The 6,393-nt window shown below is 38.3% G+C and overlaps 1 long non-coding RNA gene across 1 annotated transcript in view; it reads right to left on the bottom strand.

Moving 5' to 3' along the window:
- Positions 1-931: 931 nt before the first annotated feature.
- LOC141291418 (uncharacterized) overlaps positions 932-6,393 on the bottom strand; it is a 22,182-nt gene continuing 16,720 nt past the window's right edge. Inside the window, exon 2 of the long non-coding RNA XR_012340333.1 lies at positions 932-2,252. This is a non-coding gene — a long non-coding RNA (uncharacterized lncRNA). The remainder of the gene's footprint in view (positions 2,253-6,393) is intronic.

A 6,393-nucleotide genomic window follows, 5' to 3' on the forward strand; every position in this document is an offset into this window, starting at 1 on the left:
GCACAGAGCTTTTGCACCTCCAGCAATGTCTTGCTTTCCTCGTATTTACGCACAAGCGCACAACCTGACCCCTGCTCGTCTTTCGGCTGATTCACCAGCAAAGTATCTGCGCGCACTGTCATCTCACCTGCCTGGTCATAGCACATTAAATCACGTCCTCTTCAGATCACACCTAACTCATGCGGCGAGTGCTCTCTGGCCTCGCTAAAATCTGCTGCCCTGCTGACACCCAGCACATCTTTACCAGCTGGGCTCATCAATCCTACTGACAGCTGCCTGGTACTGTGCACAGACCTGGATGGCATCCAGAATAGGAAACCAGTTTTTTTCTCTCTCTCTCTGCCGTTATCGCTGACATGACATCCACACCCTACACAGAAAATACCCGTCCACGATTCGTAAATATGGAGGCATATTTGACATTTGCCCCCAGAAGCGGTAGCAAAGTAATTTGTTGCACTTTTCTGTCACGCTAGGCCACAGCTGCCGAGAGTCTAAGAGTGGGAGAGGGGATGGCCGTCAATGACAGGTCTGAGTGCTGTGGGTGGGACTGCCTGTGTGGCATGTGTGTTGAAAGCGATGGCCAGAGGCCTTCTGTCTTTTCAAAAAATATGGTGTTATTAGCCCCCGTCTGTCCATAAGAGACACGCACGCACACTCACGCACAAACACAGCAGGCAAGCCATAATTAGCAGACGAGCAGACAGACAGGATAATTGGTGGACGCTATATGTTCACAGCTCTGGTTCAAGTAGGGCTTGCCACAGAGTGTTTTACACCTCAAGAGGACAAATAGCTTGAGGAAGCAAAGTACGGATGGATTTATTGGTCACCTCTGAGTCTTTTGTTTTGAAAGGCCGACAATAAATCAGAATGTCAGCTTTAAAGAATGGAATGACTTTCACAATGTTTGACACTTTTGAAGAGTCGATTTGAAGATTTATTTTTTATTTTTTATCTGTCGTTGCTATTTTTAAAACAATAAGTCTTCAAAAAAGCAAAAAACTCTGAAATGTACACTGGCACCCTAGAACGGCACTTCTGATGTGTTCTTGGAAAGGCATCAGTAGCAAAAGCGGTTTCGAGATTGTTCGCTCTATACCACATGCACTAGAACATTCTGACCGCAGTCAAAAAAATCAATGGTACACAAACACATGACCACTAAATTCCTTCCATTCTTTACTTTTTAACAATATTCATAGTGTGTTTCGGCAGTGAAAATATGCTTGTCGTTTTCGACTAATGAAGAAAGATAGCACAGGGGGAGGTGAAGGTAGCTCAGAGGGAGGGAGGGAGAGAGGGAGGAGAGAAAGAGAGAGGGGAAAGAGAAGCCGTGGGGGATGCTGCGTTTGGACATGACATTGTAAAACCTGAAGGCCTTTTATGACTTTTAGTGCCAAGGAGAATATACCACAACAAGAAGATCTCGGCTCACGTCGCAAACCTGTCTTCCTGCCTCTCTTTATCTGTCTGTCTCTCCGTCGATCTTTCTTTTCGGTCTGAAGATAGGAAAACTTAAGAACGGTGGATGATGTAATTAGTTTCATGTGGGTTTCAGGCTCTGTTGGCATACAAATGTAGCAGCATGTTGTTTGAGACATGTTTACAGCCAAACATTATGTCTTCCTATAAAAGTGTTTTGTGATAAAAGAACACTGGTAACTGTGGGACAATGATTAACATCACAAGGATGGGAGAGGAAGTATGAAATGAAACTGGATCTGATCCAGTTTTGAGTCATGTGGGATTTTGATTGCTCTCATATTTTAGAACGAATCTGACTGTGGAGAAAAAAAAACTTAAAACAAAACATCAGACTGCTGCAGTGATGATAATAATAATGAACATCTCAACTATAGTGCTTTCACTGGAAGGTTGCTGTGGAAATCCCTGAAAGAACATACCTGAATAATGGATTATTAAGTGGAGTGTATAAATTCTATCAGTGGACGCATTATATAATGTCCAAGTTCTTGAGGAACAGCTCAGATTTGGCTGGAATGAAGAGAGCATTTATGATGCAGTGAATAGGGAGCGTGCGTTTGCTTCCTGCTTGGCTGGCACTTTTCCTCTGGCTTCGAACTGGCTCGATCCAAAGGGCAAGACCTTGGTTTTGGCCCTCGCTGCTGTCTGTTTACCATCCCTTCTCATAAACCGCCCCGCCGCGCCATCCAGCCACCCCTCAGGTACTCATTCAGCCTGCAGCGAGTCTCAGCCAGTCAGCACAGTAAACACCCAGATGTCATTACCTGAGAACAGCAAGCCATCAGGAAAAGCCATTAAGACAAGTGGACTGCACCGCATGGACCGACAGACGACTGTGTGGTGGAAAACTAACTGAACTGGATTATGTAATGCTTTTGAGTGGTTAAATTTGTACCAAGTAGTCTTTGTATATTTAGAATACCTCTTCAAAGAAACGCATGTTTATGCCAAACTGGTTGGTTGCAAACAATAAAACAATTACATAGCCATTACAAAGCAGCATTGCTTTAAAGAAATGTTGCATATTATGATTATTACATATTACTGTGATGTATAAAACTTGGGCTGTATCATTGGGATAATTTGTATAGCTTAAAAATATAGCATGTATAAATCATATTTGCACACTGACATAGGCAAGCGTTCCCTTTCTAAAAAATAAAGTCTTGCAAGCGAGCCAAAATAAATTCCTGTATTTTATTGCTTTGAATTTGTGGTCGATCAGTTATGTCTCTGTGTGAGCCAGCTCAAATACTGTCTTTTTTAGCAAGGACAACTCACAAACTGTCTTCCCTATTCATTTTCTACATAGACATTTTAGGAAATTAAACTAAGAAGTTCTAAGCTTTTAACCAAACCAACATATAAGGATCAATCGCTAAGATGATGAGACATTTGTTTCTGAAAGGTTACATGTCAGAAATTTGTAAATACGACATGTCGTAAAAACCGAATTACATCTACTTTATGTAGTTTTTATTTATATACATAAATAAATTGCTCACAATTTTTTTACACGTAATGTTTAATTCAACAGGGGTCACCTGTCTTTACCATAAAGTTACAACGCACATGCGCACGAAACATGCGCAAAGTGGACGCCAAATCACAATCACAAATAATCGTTGTGAAATCGAGTTTAGGAATTCACTAATAGATTTGCGTTTAGTAAAGCGGTAACTCGTTCACACGACAGCCAAGATGTCTCTGATAAAAGCTGTAAAGACAACAGAAATTATTGAAAATTTGGTTCGGGTGGTTGTCATAATTCCAAAAGTAACACGTACCGATTATTTACTTGTATGCACACTATTACTAGCCTAGCTGTTGGACGCTCTGATTATTATTTAAATGACATTCGATGCCATGAAATCTGGTTAATCCAGAGGCTAGTCAGAAGCGCTCACTGCAGTCTAGAAACATGTGAACTCAATTGATTTTATGTGGAATTAGCAGCCTTCCAAGAGAGCCAACAAAGCATCGATGACTCTGCAACTGTTCTTAAATGGTAAGCTAAATGTTTGTGTCTTTGGCTTCTGTGACAGAATTGGTATTTGAGGCTTCCTCACAATAGTTTGCTCAATAGTTTAGTCGAGTTATGTCCTCATTCTTTTCATTGGAATGATAGTTGCCAAAATAATTTCAAAAACGAATCGTGTACTTTCAGTTGAGTGCATTTTCAGCGTCTTTTAAGTAACAAATGTAAGTTGTTGCATCTATATTGTTATTTCAACTCATTTTAAATGACTGCTTAAAACAATCCAGAGTTTCTCATATTACAAATCGGGCCTAAACTCAAACTGACTTAAGTATTTAAACTGAATCACTTTTAAATTAAAAATAACTTTGCTTTATTGGACTGTGGTCCTTTCTCATGAACAGCACATTGATGTGTCTTGACTTGTAAGAACTTTTGCTTTTTTGACACTGTTTTGGACAAATACCATTTACCTTGTTATGGTCCATCCTTGGACATTAGGGAAACTTTCTTTCTTGTTTTTTAATGAGACAATTTGACAGATTTGACATGATGCAGTGAGAAGGCAGGCAAATTGTAGGAATGACATTTTAATGCTTATGTTTGATCTTTTTGTTTTGTTATGCTTTAATGTTGTGTACAAAATTATAATCATTAGGTCTGTTCCAATAATGAGGTATTTGTATGTTTGTTTGGTTTTTTTAATAACTTAATTAAATTTCCTTGTTGAATGTCTCAGATTTACTATTTGTTTTAGTTTAAATGTGACCCTGGACTACAAAACTAGCCTTAAGTAGCACAAATATGTGTAGCAATAGCCAAAAATACACTGTATTATACACAAAATTATAATTTTTCTTTTATGCCAAAAATCATTAGGATATTAAGTAAAGATCATGATCCATGAAGATATTTTGTAAATTTCCTACCGTAAATATACAATAAACTTAATTTTTTAATCGTAAAATGCATTGCTAAGAACTTAATTTGGACAACTTTAAAGGCGATTTCCTCAATATTTAGATTTTTTTTTTCACACTCAGATTACTGATTTTCAAATAGTTGCATCTCAGACAAATATTTTCCTATCCTAACAAACTTTACATCAATGGAAAGGGTCCAGGGTCACAAATAGTAGAACCCCCTTTGGCTTTTTGATATTTTAATATATAGTATTATAAAGATCTTAATTTACCCATATGGTATAAGTGCCATCCCAAATATAGGTGTTGTGTGCGACCGATTGCATTGATCTATAATAGAGTAATTTTCATGCATATTCACACCCAGCCATTTTAGGTCTTTTCTCTTCCTTTGCTTTGTGTGGGAGTGGAAAGACAATAAATGCAAGCCATTGCATGTGGCTTTGTAACAGATGCTGTCCAAATCAAAATGTTTTAGTCTATAAGTGGGAGTCGAGGCTTAGCCAAGAGACACAGATAGTGACAAACGCTCCCTGGTTATTTAATTAGAGGCGGCTCTAATGTTTTCCATGTTTCTCTGGAGTGACTGGAGTACTGTAGGGAGGGGGAGCAGTGACATCAGTGACTTTAACTGGAACCAGATGGAGACTAATTAACAAAAGGCAATGCTGTAATGGAAACTGAATCAGTGCTCACATACAGGTGTCAAAAAAGATAGAGAACCAATACCCGGTCATAGCTGAGGGGAGCAGAGATCACACCAGGTTGCCTCTCGTGGACCTGGTTCAAGAGAGACATTTTTTCCCTCATTGGGTCATAGAGACCAAGAGCTTAGCTTGAGTACTTCAACAGTGTGGCTTGGGTTTGAGGCCTTCACCACTTAAGGCACAAACCAAGCTGAATTTTCCAAGCTTTCTGTCTACTGTTTTGCATGACTACGAAGCCTTTTGTCATTAGTGTTTTTTTTTACTGTTAAGTGGAATAACAACTGATGCTTGGTATAGACGCGTCAGGAGACTATAAAGGAGCGGGTCAGACCATGGTTGCGTGTTGTGATTCATGTAAAACTAAAGGTTTCTTAGAAGGATGGTGATAAGTGTAGACTGATTAACACCACAGACTGATGTTGCATTAGTCTGGGGTGAATGCTGTGGTCAGATGCAATTCAGTATTATCATATAAAATGCTTAGCCTGGCTAATAGCTGTGCATTAGTGAAAAATATCTGATAAGCCTGATGTCTTTAAGGCGAGACGGCACAAATGAATAGGGTAAAAAAAAAAAAAAATAAAAAAAAATATATATATATATATATATATATATATATATATATATATATATATATATATTAGGGGTGGGCATAGATTAATTTTTTTAATCTAGATTAAATTTTGGAATTAATCTAGATTAATCTAGATTAAAATGGCTAATTTGAATTCTGATGAAGGCATTCAGAATATGTGTGCTACCCAAATAATGACTTAAAGTCTTTGAGAATGGATCATAAAGCTCATAAAGCTGTTCTATGATCATTTGTTGATGAAAATAAATTATGTTCAATTAGATGTACTTGTGTTTACTAACTAACTAACAATGAAATTATTTTTTCTCCCTGTCAACACCTACCCAGCCCATTACATGTTACACCGTACTTTTATTTTGACAGGTTGCCTTGAAGTTTCTGTGTCATACAGTATGATATGATGCTAGGTTTCTCAAATGAAACGGTAAAAGTGACACTCACAGCAGTTTGGGAGATTGAGTTTATCTGTTCATGTGAGATGAAAATGGCAAAAATTACCGGGAGCGTCACGTGTGTTTCAGTATGCGTGTAGTAAAAGCTCGTCTCCGCAATGCATACATACAGCTAGGCAAACGGAACATATCGGATTCATATTAAACGGTCTTTTTGCATTTCAGTTTTCACATACACTAGTCCATATCGCGATTTGAATTAAGTGACTGACCAACATTTGATTTATGAATCCAAAAAACGACGAATTTA

This window comes from Garra rufa, chromosome 18, assembly GCF_049309525.1.
Source record: "Garra rufa chromosome 18, GarRuf1.0, whole genome shotgun sequence".
In the NCBI taxonomy this organism is placed as follows: domain Eukaryota; kingdom Metazoa; phylum Chordata; class Actinopteri; order Cypriniformes; family Cyprinidae; genus Garra; species Garra rufa.